The sequence below is a fragment of the Bacillus rossius genome, unplaced genomic scaffold (genome assembly GCF_032445375.1).
Source record: "Bacillus rossius redtenbacheri isolate Brsri unplaced genomic scaffold, Brsri_v3 Brsri_v3_scf606, whole genome shotgun sequence".
NCBI lineage: Eukaryota > Metazoa > Arthropoda > Insecta > Phasmatodea > Bacillidae > Bacillus > Bacillus rossius.
Genome location: NW_026962817.1, coordinates 1 through 16,834, shown reverse-complemented (window position 1 = coordinate 16,834; position 16,834 = coordinate 1). Strand labels below are relative to the sequence as shown.

At 46.1% G+C, this 16,834-nt stretch overlaps 4 non-coding genes and 3 pseudogenes across 4 annotated transcripts; all 7 read right to left on the bottom strand.

The window, feature by feature from the left end:
• Positions 1-1,803: 1,803 nt before the first annotated feature.
• LOC134545160 (U2 spliceosomal RNA) lies at positions 1,804-1,994 on the bottom strand. Its single transcript, XR_010078305.1, has one exon. It is a non-coding gene; the product is annotated as a U2 spliceosomal RNA (small nuclear RNA).
• An 11,073-nt stretch (positions 1,995-13,067) lies between these two features.
• Positions 13,068-13,258, bottom strand: LOC134545159 (U2 spliceosomal RNA). The gene has a single exon (XR_010078304.1). It is a non-coding gene; the product is annotated as a U2 spliceosomal RNA (small nuclear RNA).
• A 410-nt stretch (positions 13,259-13,668) lies between these two features.
• LOC134545163 (U2 spliceosomal RNA) lies at positions 13,669-13,833 on the bottom strand (annotated as a pseudogene).
• A 656-nt stretch (positions 13,834-14,489) lies between these two features.
• Positions 14,490-14,682, bottom strand: LOC134545167 (U2 spliceosomal RNA). The gene has a single exon (XR_010078307.1). It is a non-coding gene; the product is annotated as a U2 spliceosomal RNA (small nuclear RNA).
• A 410-nt stretch (positions 14,683-15,092) lies between these two features.
• On the bottom strand, positions 15,093-15,257 carry LOC134545162 (U2 spliceosomal RNA; annotated as a pseudogene).
• A 656-nt stretch (positions 15,258-15,913) lies between these two features.
• On the bottom strand, positions 15,914-16,106 carry LOC134545166 (U2 spliceosomal RNA). The gene has a single exon (XR_010078306.1). It is a non-coding gene; the product is annotated as a U2 spliceosomal RNA (small nuclear RNA).
• A 410-nt stretch (positions 16,107-16,516) lies between these two features.
• Positions 16,517-16,681, bottom strand: LOC134545161 (U2 spliceosomal RNA; annotated as a pseudogene).
• Between the last annotated feature and the right edge of the window lie 153 nt (positions 16,682-16,834).

Genomic DNA, 16,834 nt, shown 5'->3' with positions numbered 1-16,834 from the left:
ACAACAACAGAACACTTACAAAAGTCGCAACACAAATACTAGCACAACACAGACAAGAGACAGTTACTCACTTACCGATCAGCACTACAAAGGAAACAAAATATACAAACAAATAAGACAGGTACAGGTGCTTGAAACTAATTAATTAAATAAATATGGTTGAGGTGATGCTATAAGAATGTAAATGGAATTAAGTTAAAAGATTCAACAGCAAGATTTGAGATGTATTGGTTAATTACTATGGATAAAAATGAAAAGGTAAATATATTAAATCTGCAAGAAAATTAAGGAATATTCAATTAATTAAATAAATATTATAATAATAATAGATAGATATATTCAATAAGTATTACTTTAATTACCAATTAATAGTTACTCTGAAAACAATATGGCGTATTTAATCAGCAAGGTAAATATAGAAATAAATAGTACTTTAATTTATTTTAGCTAATTCGAAAGAAAGCAATATGGCGGATTCAAGCACAAAAACAAGTCACTGAACAATTACAATAAACACAAGACAAACACAACACTCAACCCCTGGTGTGCATATCCATGGACACGAACAGGAAGTCACATGCGAAGCATCTGTGAAGAAGAAGGAAGTTGAAAAATGGCGACCGACCTCGCTAAATAACTCAACCACGAGGTCGCGAAAAACTGAATTTAAAGTTAAGCAGACAAAATACACTGAAACTATTAATGGGAAAAATTAAATCTCTGAATATGGAATTATTTACTGCCCCTAGTTATGAATTCAAATCAGAATTAAACACGATTACACTAGATATGCCTGGGCACAAGGCAATATAATTATCGCGAGCAAAGTGAATTTAAGCCAAAATAAATACAGAAATTACTTTAAATGTTGAACAATTGAATTATTAATATGGGAAAATTGAGAGACAGGCAAAAACTTAACAGAAACTATAGGATGCACACAGATTATTCACAAGGGACTGTCGGCCATTGAACACACACAGTCAGGAGACAGGACAAAAACAATTACACAGGCTCAAGAAAAACAAGATACACTTGGGAAGGGGTTCCAAAGGCCTTTAGGGGCGACGATCTTCGACTGTAGTTACGCGACTCGCCTTGAAGGTATTAGTTAAATTGAGGAAAAATTAAATGTGGTATTTGCCCGAGCTAAAAAATTCAAACACAAGGGCGAGACTGTGGGTAGAAGTTAAATGTTAAACAGCAAGATCAAGTACAGGTATTAATTAAATGTGGTTATTTAAATATAGGAACTGCAGTAAAAAGATTGACTCTAATTTAATATATATATGAAAAGCAACTAAATATTATTCGGAAAAATGTATTACTGAAAAAGAATTTAAATAAACAAAATTATTTTGGGTGAACAGTAAAAGCTACGAGTCACGAATGCAAGTTACAGTCGGGAACCTGAAATGGGGCTTACATAACAAAACACTGAGTTGCAGGAATTACTAGGTGATAGTTTGGCACTTGGAAAATTAAAGGCGAGATAGGTAGTTACTTTACTTTAACAGGTACAAAAAGCTATGCAGATATTAACAAATTAAATGTAACAGTTAAACTTTAAATGTTTGCAATAAAAGATGGCCGCGATTAACGAATTTAATTCAAATAAACAAACAACAAATGGCCAGACAAATAGAAATTCAAATAATTAATGCAAGATGGCCGAAAGCTTGCAGAAAGAAAACAAGTAAATAAACAAGATGGCCACAAGAACTTACTTAAAAACAAAACACAAGTGCCAGACTACCACCTACCTTATCTCCATGTAGTTCCCCATGTCCTCCCTAGGCGCAGCAGCAGTCGATCCATCCTCGGAACTGCTGGAAGTATGGTCGTTTCGTGCCGGAGTGAATACAGCACGAACACCTCTGCGACGATCTTTTCTTGAGCACAGTTATTTAACTAATCACTTCTCGGGGCTAGATCATTAAGCTGATAAGAACAGATACTACACTTTGATCTTAGCCAAAAGGCCGAGAAGCGATAACAATCCTAATGAACCAGGAGCTATATGGGCTCCCTATTACTAAATCAAATGCTATAACAAGGTCTACTGACTTCCATAAACGACTGTACACTTTCGACGAGCCGTCATACTCTACACCACACATGCACAAGCATGGTCTGTACATTGATAATATCTTCAATACAGTGACACGAGGTATTACAATCCAAATGAATCACTATTCACCAGCAATAAACAAAAAACTTGGTATATCCATAACAACGCTCTTACAATTACCGTACTTTCCACTTGCTGCAGCACAAGCTGGTCCCTTAGATTAACTGCAGTTTCAATAAGGCAAGAATGATTCTCATGGGAGAGTTGACTTTATACATTACATTTTAATTGTCAATATAATTTTATCTAAACAGATATTTAACGTTGCCTAAGCAATGTGCCCCCATGCTGGCATGCACTAGGCAGTGGCCAGCAGGGTCAATCGCACTCCCCGGACCAGGTCCGGGGGCAATCCGTCACAAAAAATGCTGCCAAGACAAAGTGTAGAAGAATCGCAGATTTGAAAGCTATTTATTAGCAATATCTCAAAACCCTTTACAATATTAAAAACACATATTAGGAAATGGAAAAAGGGGCACCTAGCGCCCGGAAAACCAAAGATTATGGGAGAATTAAAGTGAAACTAATCCCACCGTGCCCCTGGGGCCGGTTCCCTCCCTCAAAGGCGGGAGGTAAGAAGTTACGTTAAAAGGGGAACTAGTCCCCGCAAGTCACTAACTAGACTAAAAGAAAGAAGTTACGTTAAAACAGAACTAGTCTGTTGCAAGAAAAGAAAACAAAAACCCTCTTAAGATATAAAATATTCACGAACAAGGAGCCTAGCTCCCCGCGGTCCTTAAATAATTAAACACACATATGCACTTTTACCACAACTAAATTTACTCCGGGGAGTAGCCCCTCCTGAAGTTACTTAAGATATTTTAGTTTAATGGGCAGGCTGCCTGCCCCAAAGAAACCCAGCTATGGCTGCCCCCCACCCTCTACATCACAGTGCCTCCATACTGCTCTCCTAACAAGCTATTAGGGCATGCACACTTGGCCGGCCTCAGAGAGACCAACCAAACATGGACACCAGAAGGTATTGAAGTCCCTACAAGCCACGACGCGGTGCCGCCCCAGCCAGGGTACGGCCCTATACGCCGTGGCCCCCCCGCCCCCACCGCATCACTCCGAGGAATGACACGATGAGGGCGGGAGCCTAATGGTTAACCTGACTGTAATTAGGTTCTGAATGCTGGCCTACAGTTTGTGCACAATCCCTGTTGTGTGCAAGACCAGGCCTGGGCAGGGGTGTATTTCCCACTCCTCTTTAAGATTTATGATAGTTAGGGGAGTGAATTTAAACATTAATGTAGAAGTGCCAGTTGTTGTGGCCATGCATTATTACAAAGAACAAGCACCAGATAAATTGAAAGTAAAAAGGGTGGCAGCCTTAGGGGCACTAAAGGCCTGCTCATGACAGACCCTTACCACCCAGTCACCTCAGGTCAGTCCCGCACACACACTTGGGGGCCTTCCTACCACAGATGCTAGATGTTAAATTGGCATAGTAGCCAATGCAAGGATAAATCTTGTAAACAAGCATTCAGTTATTGCTGTTGAGAAGTAGAAGTTAAGGTTGAGAACAGACTTTGGCACTGGCCTTCAACTTTGCAAATCTAAGCATGCCTTAAATACTTCATGTTACACTTGGGAAAGGAAATGAATGAAGATACACAGCAGAGAAATAAAAATTATACAGAGGGTCTAACCCTCACAAACTTAAATAATGATCAAACCTGTAAGAGAAAAGAGAAACATACATAGCACTGAAAAAGAAAATTAATGAAAAATAAAAAAATAAAAAAAATTAAATTTTTGCTAGAAGAGCTCGCACGAAGCGTTATACAAGGTGTCTAACACCTGCAAACTTAAGATATTTCAAGTAATGATGTTATATGTGGAGTGAAGCTCTGGGCTGAAAACTTTTAAATATTAGACATTGTGCAGAGTATTGATGGAAAACAAGGTGTCTAACACCTGCAAACCTTAAGTAACATCATTGTAGAATACATAAGTTTTAATAAACTACACAAGGTGTCTAACACCCACAAACTTAAAATATCTCAGATGGAGGGGGCAAGCTGTTCAGAAGTAACAAATAATAACAATTTAAAAGAAATGATTGTTTTAGACTATTTAGATAGTATTGTTTACCAGGGAAAATTAGATTGCAGTTTCTTGAAAGGGGTTGTTTTAGGTTGAATGTTGTTTTTATTATTGGGGAGAGGAGAAAGTCATTAGTTTTGAAAGTGATGCTACGATGGGTGGTTTAGGTGAATTTTACTGTATTGTGTGTTAGGTAGGATGTTCAAATGTAATTAGTTGTGTGGTAGTGTTTACTATTTGTTACAAGTGTTTGGGATATTATTTGGCATTTGATTTAGTAAGTCAGAGGTTAAAAGTGTGCTATTTTACTAGTGGTTTTTGTATATGGGATTAGAAGAAGTTTGAAATTATTGAACTGAGGGGTGATTTATTTAGGTGTCTGGTGATGCTGTTGTTTTATATTTGTGTTTTATGGCAGTGTTAAGCAGGTGCACTAGGTCAGGGGGGAATTATTGTAATTAAATGCATATGGCTCTATTTTAATTGTGATTTAGGTGTTGAGTTGTGGTGAGGTGGCTGCTAATGATGCATGACTATTTTAGAAGCAGAGGCAGATTGAAGTGTGTTGAGAGGGGGAGATTCAGGTTAATTGTTATTATTGGGGATGGGAGAAAATAAATCATTAAACTGGGGAGTGATGTTACGACGGGTGGGTTTAGGTGAGTTTAACAATATTGAGAGTAAGGCGGGTCATACATGTGTAATTAGTTTTGTGGTGATGTTTACTAAGAGTTACAAGTGCTTGGGTTATTGTGTGGCATTTTAATTAATAAGTTAGAGGTTGAAAGTGTGCTATTTTGACTAGTGGTTTGTATATATGGTATTAGAAGAAGTTTGTTATTATTAAACCGAGGAGTGATTTATTTTAGGTGTCTGTTGTTGCTGTTATATTAATTGTACGTTATTGTGCTGGAGACAAAAATGTTAGGAAAGTTTACAATGTCAGGGGGAATTATAGTTAGTGACCGCATGTGGCTCTATGGGGAGTGCATTATATTAGGTGACTGGTGTTTTATTTCTTTTTTATGGCAGTGGCTGCATATGTGCTATTAAGTTTACAAATTCATAGGGAAATTATTGTTATTAAACGTGTGTGGCTCTATTTTAATTGTGAGTTAGGTGTGGTGTTGTGCTGGGGTGGCTATTAATGGTGCATGACTATTGTGGAAGCAGGAACAGTGGCAAATTTAACTGTGGTGTAAAATAGGTAGATATTATTATTGCGTGGTGGAGATTGCAAGTGTGAACAATGATGGCATTCAGGCATGATTGATACTTCCTGGTAGGGTGGGGGGCAAAAGCGTCCTCGTCAACTAAATCTAGGGGTCCAACCACAACATTATCGGTCCAACACTTAGACGTCCGCACACAAACACACATTGGCACACGACAGGGCCCGGACAGGCACCCTGCTCCCACGCTGATCCCGCGGCGGAGTGCTGGGGCACTCGGGCCTCTGCTTCAGTTTTCTGCAGAGGGGCTCACAAGTCCCCCCCTTCCACCGGTGATCCAACGGTGGGAGGCTGGTGCCTCCATGGCCATCTACTTCTGTGTTCAGCGGGGAGGGCACCTGCGTCCCTCCCCTTCCACCGGTGGTCCAACGGTGGAGCGCTGGTGCGCTCCGGCAGCACTTCTGTTTTCGTCGGGGGGGCTCTCAGGTCCCCCCCTTCCACCGGTGGTCCAACGGTGGGGGGCTGGTGCCCCCAGCGGTGCGGCGCCGAGTGGCCGATTGTTGGGGCACGAACCACGGTGTTGCGGGCACCGCGGCTCCAGCGCCCGGGGCCCACATCATGGTTGTGGTCCTGGTCTGCCCCTTGGTCGACGACCACCTTGTCCTCTCCCACGGCCACGACCCCGGACTGCGGGGGCCTGGTCTGGGACTGGTTGCGGGTTGGCAGGCGGCGCCTCCACCTGGTACTGACGGTGGCCCGTGACGTGCTCGGTGTAGATGTCACGGGACCACCTGATGACGTCAGACACCATGAGGTGCCGCATCTTCCGTGCGTACCTCCAGCGGACACGTAACTGCTGGAGGACGTAGTCGTTGCACGGGTCCCAGGATCCGAGGGACCCGACAACGAGGGCCTCGTTGAAAACTGTGTAGCCCTGCGCAGTCAGTGTGTCTGCCAACCCCTGGTATTTCGTCGTCTTTGTGGTCCGCACGAGATCCAAAGCCTGGCTCCGGTTCTCGAACGGGACCGCGACATCCACTATGGAGATCTTCTTCCTGGGCTCGTCCACGACCACCAGGTCAGGACGGAGCAAGGACCCGGTGTGGGGCACGGCACGGTTCACCCGCACCTCCACGCCCGGGTCCCTCGGGATGGCAGCGGCCAGCCTGTGCAGCACCGAGTTGTGGCGGTGCTGCCAGGCGGCGGAGTGGCGGCCGCAGTGGTTGAGGACGTGCGGCAGCGTCTCGTTGGGGTGAAGACACCGCCGGCACATCTTGTTCCTCGCTGGTCCTCGCAGAGCTCCATTCAGGGGCACCACGTTGAGACGTGCCCTGTGAATGAAGCGCCATTCTGCGAAGCGAGTAAACTTGCCATCCCGGAGGAAGTGGGAGCTGGCGGGGTTCCGGGAGACCGGTTCCATGGCCTTCCCCTGATCTGGAAGGGCCACGAGTCTCCTTCTGTACTCCTGGCGCCGGGCCGTGGCCAGACGCCGGTAGACTTGGGAGCGTGCCCCGGGACCGACCAGGATGCGGCCCGCGGCACTTTCAGGTGCGGGGATTTCCATCTGGACCTCCTGGAGCTCCTCACTCCAGCGCCATTTCGTTCCTGTGCTCTTCTTGAGGCGCCTTCCTGCACTTCGTGTGAAGGTCCAGTGGTTCCCCAGGGCGCCACCATCACGGTTGAACTCGCCCTCGGTCTCCCCGTTGAGGAACCCCACCATGTCATCTTTCGAAATTTCCTGCTTGCCCAGCTTCTGCTTTGTTGTCTGGAACAAGCTGGCCCACGCCAAGTCTTTTACGTCAGGGTCCTTGCACGTCAGGAGCCTGTAGCCATGCGTGACCGTGGCCAAGTCACACATGTCTGCGAGTGGGAGGAGACCAGCTCCCCCCTCATGCGTTGGGGCGTGGACGATGAGCGGAGTGGCACGCAAGGGGAGGTGCATCCACTCCTTGCAGTACTTCTTCATCTTCTTGTCGAACCGCGTCACCACAGCTTTCCTGACGCGGCCTCCCCTCAAGATGAATTGCAGCCTCGACTGGAGGAATGTCGAGACTGCGTTGATCTTCTGCCAGGGGGCGAGGAGACTGGCGTGGATCTTGTCGAGATCTGCCCCCATGGCTTCCACTTCTTGCTCGGGCGACTGGGCATTCCGGTAACCTGTCGAAACACCCAGGTGACGATACGTGTCGCCCTCAGCGAGTGCGGCGATCGGGACCCCGGCAACCTGCATCACGGTGGGTTGCACCCCAGGTTGCGCTCCAGGCTGGCGCATCACCCGGCGACCGGTCCTGCAGTCTATGTGAAGTGATGCGCATTTTCTGGGCTTGAAGCGCAAGCCGGCCCAGTTACCGGCCTCGTTGACCCCATCCAGCAGGGTCTGCAGGCTCTCGGGGTCCCGCCCGATGAGGACGATGTCATCTGCGTAGGCGAGGATGGCGTGGTGGTGCTCGAGGACAGAGTAGCCCAACTCTTCCTCCCTTCTGGCGGCCGTCCTCAGCACTGCCTCCATGCTGAGGTTGAAGAGAATGGGGCTGAGGGGACAGCCCTGACGGACGCCAGCACGGATCGGGATCTCCTCCGTGAAGCCATCCTCGGAACGGACCCGTGTCGTCCCGCCGTGGTACAGGTCCGCGATGAGGGCACGCAGCGTCTCGGGTACCCTCATCTCTGTGAGCGAGTGCTGGATGTACGCGTGCGGGATGGACCCGAACGCGTTGGCGAGATCCAGCCAGGCGATGGCGACCTCGCGTTTCTTCGCCCTGCAGTCATCCAGGATGGACTGCAGGACAAAGTTGTGCTCCAAGCAGCCCTCGTACTCCATGAAGCCCTTCTGCTGCTTGGAGATGCGCCCCGTCCGGGCAGCCCACGCGCCCAGGCGGGCAGCGACCACCGACAGGAACAGCTTGGAAATGGTGGTGCTGAGCGCAATCGGACGCCAGTTGTCTGGGACGTCCTTGTCGCCATCCTTGTAGATGAGGACCGTGTTGGACCTCTTCCACGATCCGGGGACACGATTGTGGGCGTGCACTGCGGTGTAGAGGGCCGCAAGCACGTGGCAACCTGGGTCAGCCCTCTTCAACAAATTGTACCTGATGCCATCCTGCCCAGGTGCCGTGTTCTTGGTGCGGGCGAGCTTCTTCGCGACCTCCCTGGTGGTGAATGGTCTGGCCAGCTCGTCCACTTCCTCCTCTGTCGGATCATCGTGTGCCAGTGCGCAACCTGCAGGCGTGGGACCCACTTCGTAGCCATGGTCTGAGAATGTCTCTGTGAAGTGGTCCTGCAGGCGGGCTCCCGCAATCCGGCAATAGGGAGACTCTGTTTCCAGGATCTCCTGCATCGCCTTCTTGGGGTTGGCCCTGTACAATTTCTGGATCTTGGCGGCGGCCTCCCCGTCAAATGCAAATGCCGGCCGCCGCCTGCGCTGGCGGGCGGGGTTGCCGGGCCCTCTCCGGCCACCCCTCGCTCCTTCGCCACCCCCTGGAGCACGTGCCGCGCCCCCCTCTTCTTCTCGTACCTTGAGGGCGACGACAAACTCCGTGTACTCGTCGCAGACGTGCTCCAGGGATTCCCAGTCTTCCTCGGCTGCCGAGATCCGAGCCATCCACTCCAGCTGGACTTGGCTGGGCCGGACCTCGGGTTCGCCGTCTTCTCCTTCGTCTTCCGAGGCGGACTGGTGGTCTGCCGCCTCTGCTGGGCGTCCTCGGACCTGGTGGCGGTTCTCCCTGGGCTGCTGGCCGTGACGCGCCCGGGGGACCTCCTCTCGTACCTCCCGGGCATTCTGGGTGGGCAGCCCCACGCCAGGACCAGACAGCTCCCGCGCGGCCGGGGGAGGCCGCACCCTCCCCCCGACCACGCCCACAGTTGGCTCCACCGGCGCCGGCACCTCCGCCTGCACCGCCGCGTCGGCAGCCTCCTGCTCTGGGGCGACGTCATCCTCCGTCTGCGTCCCCATCTCACATCTTCCTGGCAGCTCCTCATCATGGTCTGGATCAGTTTGGGTTCCTCCCTCCGAGTGCAGGAGTGGGAACCTGATGAGGTGGGCTGGCACCACGTGCAACTCCGGTGCAGTCCGCTGCTCAGGTGTGCTTCCCCCAGGAGACATACTGGGGGCATCTCCGGTCTGCCAGTCCCTGGGTGGCAGACCCTCTCCTCTCTCCTCCTCTACTCCGATGCACTCCTGCTCCGGCGCCGGCGCTGGGACATCCTCCCGTTCGGTATAGGAGGGACGGCACGCCGGGCCTGGTGATGGCCTCGGGTGCAGCGGCAGCATTCTGGACAGAAGCTGGGCCGCCTCCTCCTCGTTGGTGGTCACCTGCGGGAGCGCAGGTGCCGGAGTCCCTTTGGGTGCCGGTGATCCAGGGAGGGGTGTCGTGCGGAGCGACAGTGACAGCTTCTTCCTGCGGCACAGAAACAAAGCCTCCCTCCCCGTTGCATCGTCGCGCGCCGGCGTGACGGGTCCAGGTGATGTCCGTCTCTTCTTCCTGGGGGGCAAAACAACACATGTCTCCTGGCCTTCCTCTCGTGCAGGCGGAGAGAGACGGTGGGAGGGACCAGGCACCGGAGACGGCAGCCGCGGCGGCAACGGCCGGGGCTGCGGATCATCAGCGTCTTCATCTGAGGAGCGCCGTGCCTCCCGCCGGGCCACACGAGCAGGTGGAGTCCGTGCTGGCGCGCCCAGGCCTGCCTCTCGCGCCTGGCGTGCCGCGAGTCTCCGCACCTCAGCTCTGTGGACGTTGGCAACGTGGTTCTGAGCCACCCTCAGCGGATATCCAGCGCCCGAAAATGCGGAAGCACAGAACCTGCAGCGGAACTCCACCGCAGTCACCTCTGGGTGGTGTCGCTTCATGTGCTTCCACATGTCCGACCATGCTGAATACCGCCCCCGGATCCTCAGCCCGAAGCCATGCGTCCCACAGAGGATGCACGTCAACTCGGCCGGTAGTGGCACCGGCACGCGCAGGCACCCCGGCTCACCCGGGTCACGCACCAAGGACACCATCTCCCGAACGGCAACCCTCTCATCCTCCTCCTCATCATCAGACGCGAGATCCGAGTCCGTACCATCCGCCTCCGGCAGCGCCGGCTCGATGCCCCGGCCCGGGTGCACCGTCTCAAAATGCAGCCTTGCTGCCCTCAGGGACCGGATCTCTTCGTGCGGCCTACAAATCTCACAGCGAAACCATAGCCCCGCAGAGTCATGCGCCCGGCGCACATGCGCCGCCAGATCAGCCAGTCGTCCGAAGACAGACCCGAACTGCTGAAGCCGCACACACGCAGGGCACTGGATCTCCTCTGGGGCCGGCAACGCCACGAAGCTGGGACGCACGGGCATCCTGAAAAACACTTACACTAACAAAAAGAGAACAACACAGCCGCACAGCAGCAAACAACTAGATCTGTAAAAGAACAATATATACAAACTCTTATAACAAGATAACACTAAGGGTATGTATAGAGTACCCTGAAAAATAAGGAAACAATAGACTCTGAAAATATAACAATTAACCACCTAACAATATATAGAACTCTACTAAAGTATAAACTCTGAAAGGTAAATAAAACTCTACTTAAAACTAATCAGGTACAGGCCACTAAAAAGAAAATATCACAAGTCACAATCGGTGGGGCTGCTACTTGGTAAACCAAGAAGCAACAGTCAAATCCGGGGGTGCAGCGGCAAGCCGAGTGCCGGGCTAAGAGTCAGGCACTCTTCTCCTGGGCAGCTGTAAACAGACAAGCGACGACCGCTTCTGGAGCAGTTCGCTGTCCTGAGAAGAACTACACAGGCGGCTCAAGACACTACAAGGTCACTGGTTGTGCCCTAGGTTTCTGGAACACTAGGGGGGTGTACAAATGTGTCAAGGGCTGGGCCTTACAACACAAGTACACTAGAGTGCTGGAAGGAGCAAAACACAACAACAGAACACTTACAAAAGTCGCAACACAAATACTAGCACAACACAGACAAGAGACAGTTACTCACTTACCGATCAGCACTACAAAGGAAACAAAATATACAAACAAATAAGACAGGTACAGGTGCTTGAAACTAATTAATTAAATAAATATGGTTGAGGTGATGCTATAAGAATGTAAATGGAATTAAGTTAAAAGATTCAACAGCAAGATTTGAGATGTATTGGTTAATTACTATGGATAAAAATGAAAAGGTAAATATATTAAATCTGCAAGAAAATTAAGGAATATTCAATTAATTAAATAAATATTATAATAATAATAGATAGATATATTCAATAAGTATTACTTTAATTACCAATTAATAGTTACTCTGAAAACAATATGGCGTATTTAATCAGCAAGGTAAATATAGAAATAAATAGTACTTTAATTTATTTTAGCTAATTCGAAAGAAAGCAATATGGCGGATTCAAGCACAAAAACAAGTCACTGAACAATTACAATAAACACAAGACAAACACAACACTCAACCCCTGGTGTGCATATCCATGGACACGAACAGGAAGTCACATGCGAAGCATCTGTGAAGAAGAAGGAAGTTGAAAAATGGCGACCGACCTCGCTAAATAACTCAACCACGAGGTCGCGAAAAACTGAATTTAAAGTTAAGCAGACAAAATACACTGAAACTATTAATGGGAAAAATTAAATCTCTGAATATGGAATTATTTACTGCCCCTAGTTATGAATTCAAATCAGAATTAAACACGATTACACTAGATATGCCTGGGCACAAGGCAATATAATTATCGCGAGCAAAGTGAATTTAAGCCAAAATAAATACAGAAATTACTTTAAATGTTGAACAATTGAATTATTAATATGGGAAAATTGAGAGACAGGCAAAAACTTAACAGAAACTATAGGATGCACACAGATTATTCACAAGGGACTGTCGGCCATTGAACACACACAGTCAGGAGACAGGACAAAAACAATTACACAGGCTCAAGAAAAACAAGATACACTTGGGAAGGGGTTCCAAAGGCCTTTAGGGGCGACGATCTTCGACTGTAGTTACGCGACTCGCCTTGAAGGTATTAGTTAAATTGAGGAAAAATTAAATGTGGTATTTGCCCGAGCTAAAAAATTCAAACACAAGGGCGAGACTGTGGGTAGAAGTTAAATGTTAAACAGCAAGATCAAGTACAGGTATTAATTAAATGTGGTTATTTAAATATAGGAACTGCAGTAAAAAGATTGACTCTAATTTAATATATATATGAAAAGCAACTAAATATTATTCGGAAAAATGTATTACTGAAAAAGAATTTAAATAAACAAAATTATTTTGGGTGAACAGTAAAAGCTACGAGTCACGAATGCAAGTTACAGTCGGGAACCTGAAATGGGGCTTACATAACAAAACACTGAGTTGCAGGAATTACTAGGTGATAGTTTGGCACTTGGAAAATTAAAGGCGAGATAGGTAGTTACTTTACTTTAACAGGTACAAAAAGCTATGCAGATATTAACAAATTAAATGTAACAGTTAAACTTTAAATGTTTGCAATAAAAGATGGCCGCGATTAACGAATTTAATTCAAATAAACAAACAACAAATGGCCAGACAAATAGAAATTCAAATAATTAATGCAAGATGGCCGAAAGCTTGCAGAAAGAAAACAAGTAAATAAACAAGATGGCCACAAGAACTTACTTAAAAACAAAACACAAGTGCCAGACTACCACCTACCTTATCTCCATGTAGTTCCCCATGTCCTCCCTAGGCGCAGCAGCAGTCGATCCATCCTCGGAACTGCTGGAAGTATGGTCGTTTCGTGCCGGAGTGAATACAGCACGAACACCTCTGCGACGATCTTTTCTTGAGCACAGTTATTTAACTAATCACTTCTCGGGGCTAGATCATTAAGCTGATAAGAACAGATACTACACTTTGATCTTAGCCAAAAGGCCGAGAAGCGATAACAATCCTAATGAACCAGGAGCTATATGGGCTCCCTATTACTAAATCAAATGCTATAACAAGGTCTACTGACTTCCATAAACGACTGTACACTTTCGACGAGCCGTCATACTCTACACCACACATGCACAAGCATGGTCTGTACATTGATAATATCTTCAATACAGTGACACGAGGTATTACAATCCAAATGAATCACTATTCACCAGCAATAAACAAAAAACTTGGTATATCCATAACAACGCTCTTACAATTACCGTACTTTCCACTTGCTGCAGCACAAGCTGGTCCCTTAGATTAACTGCAGTTTCAATAAGGCAAGAATGATTCTCATGGGAGAGTTGACTTTATACATTACATTTTAATTGTCAATATAATTTTATCTAAACAGATATTTAACGTTGCCTAAGCAATGTGCCCCCATGCTGGCATGCACTAGGCAGTGGCCAGCAGGGTCAATCGCACTCCCCGGACCAGGTCCGGGGGCAATCCGTCACAAAAAATGCTGCCAAGACAAAGTGTAGAAGAATCGCAGATACTACACTTCGATCTTAGCCAAAAGGCCGAGAAGCGATACTACACTCTGATCTTAGCCGAAAGGCCGAGAAACATCCCTTAAAATACACATCAAAATTAATATTGCACATTGTAAAACTCCATTAACCAAACACATGTAGTTCAACAGATAAAAAAAAGTCAATACAATTCATACAAATATTAACATGAGTAATGAATAACAATAATAGTAATAAAAGGTTTCACAACAAGCCTTAACCACACACTTACATAAACTCACGCATCGACATGACAAAATACATTTTCAATACATCATCATTATTATCATTTAACACTGCCTAATTGTTAATTATATTGAATTTTTTCTCACACAGCTAAATTTATTAAACATTCACAACAAGCACTACATTGTATGATAAAATAAAATAATTAATTCCTATTATTCTGCACACAAAATTGCTAAGTTCCTACATGTTCTCGCATTCCAAGTTCGTCCCTTGGGCATCCTTGTAGTTCCTGTTCGGCCGCCCCTGGCAGCACCTACTGGATCAGCTTTCTCTTCCTCTTCATTTGTTGAATGTACACACGACTTTTCTGTATTGTCTCTGCACTTGGGCACATTACATTACAACAATCAATTTTTCACTATCATCCATTCTTACAAGTTGGTAACAATGTTTATTACATTTAAAACAAACTTAAAGTTTATTACATTTTGTGGTGGGCCGATCCCGGTGGTACTGCAATACCGGGCCAACCCGCGGCGGAGGTGGGGCAAGCCCCTAGCACTCCGCCCTGTTCCAAAAATCAGTTTAATATTCTGGTCCTGCGATGCAGGACGTATCAGATATTAAGCTGATAAGAACAGATACTACACTTTGATCTTAGCCAAAAGGCCGAGAAGCGATAACAATCCTAATGAACCAGGAGCTATATGGGCTCCCTATTACTAAATCAAATGCTATAACAAGGTCTACTGACTTCCATAAACGACTGTACACTTTCGACGAGCCGTCATACTCTACACCACACATGCACAAGCATGGTCTGTACATTGATAATATCTTCAATACAGTGACACGAGGTATTACAATCCAAATGAATCACTATTCACCAGCAATAAACAAAAAACTTGGTATATCCATAACAACGCTCTTACAATTACCGTACTTTCCACTTGCTGCAGCACAAGCTGGTCCCTTAGATTAACTGCAGTTTCAATAAGGCAAGAATGATTCTCATGGGAGAGTTGACTTTATACATTACATTTTAATTGTCAATATAATTTTATCTAAACAGATATTTAACGTTGCCTAAGCAATGTGCCCCCATGCTGGCATGCACTAGGCAGTGGCCAGCAGGGTCAATCGCACTCCCCGGACCAGGTCCGGGGGCAATCCGTCACAAAAAATGCTGCCAAGACAAAGTGTAGAAGAATCGCAGATACTACACTTCGATCTTAGCCAAAAGGCCGAGAAGCGATACTACACTCTGATCTTAGCCGAAAGGCCGAGAAACATCCCTTAAAATACACATCAAAATTAATATTGCACATTGTAAAACTCCATTAACCAAACACATGTAGTTCAACAGATAAAAAAAAGTCAATACAATTCATACAAATATTAACATGAGTAATGAATAACAATAATAGTAATAAAAGGTTTCACAACAAGCCTTAACCACACACTTACATAAACTCACGCATCGACATGACAAAATACATTTTCAATACATCATCATTATTATCATTTAACACTGCCTAATTGTTAATTATATTGAATTTTTTCTCACACAGCTAAATTTATTAAACATTCACAACAAGCACTACATTGTATGATAAAATAAAATAATTAATTCCTATTATTCTGCACACAAAATTGCTAAGTTCCTACATGTTCTCGCATTCCAAGTTCGTCCCTTGGGCATCCTTGTAGTTCCTGTTCGGCCGCCCCTGGCAGCACCTACTGGATCAGCTTTCTCTTCCTCTTCATTTGTTGAATGTACACACGACTTTTCTGTATTGTCTCTGCACTTGGGCACATTACATTACAACAATCAATTTTTCACTATCATCCATTCTTACAAGTTGGTAACAATGTTTATTACATTTAAAACAAACTTAAAGTTTATTACATTTTGTGGTGGGCCGATCCCGGTGGTACTGCAATACCGGGCCAACCCGCGGCGGAGGTGGGGCAAGCCCCTAGCACTCCGCCCTGTTCCAAAAATCAGTTTAATATTCTGGTCCTGCGATGCAGGACGTATCAGATATTAAGCTGATAAGAACAGATACTACACTTTGATCTTAGCCAAAAGGCCGAGAAGCGATAACAATCCTAATGAACCAGGAGCTATATGGGCTCCCTATTACTAAATCAAATGCTATAACAAGGTCTACTGACTTCCATAAACGACTGTACACTTTCGACGAGCCGTCATACTCTACACCACACATGCACAAGCATGGTCTGTACATTGATAATATCTTCAATACAGTGACACGAGGTATTACAATCCAAATGAATCACTATTCACCAGCAATAAACAAAAAACTTGGTATATCCATAACAACGCTCTTACAATTACCGTACTTTCCACTTGCTGCAGCACAAGCTGGTCCCTTAGATTAACTGCAGTTTCAATAAGGCAAGAATGATTCTCATGGGAGAGTTGACTTTATACATTACATTTTAATTGTCAATATAATTTTATCTAAACAGATATTTAACGTTGCCTAAGCAATGTGCCCCCATGCTGGCATGCACTAGGCAGTGGCCAGCAGGGTCAATCGCACTCCCCGGACCAGGTCCGGGGGCAATCCGTCACAAAAAATGCTGCCAAGACAAAGTGTAGAAGAATCGCAGATACTACACTTCGATCTTAGCCAAAAGGCCGAGAAGCGATACTACACTCTGATCTTAGCCGAAAGGCCGAGAAACATCCTTAAAATACACATCAAAATTAATATTGCACATTGTAAAACTCCATTAACCAAACACATGTAGTTCAACAGATAAAAAAAAGTCAATACAATTCATACAAATATTAACATGAGTA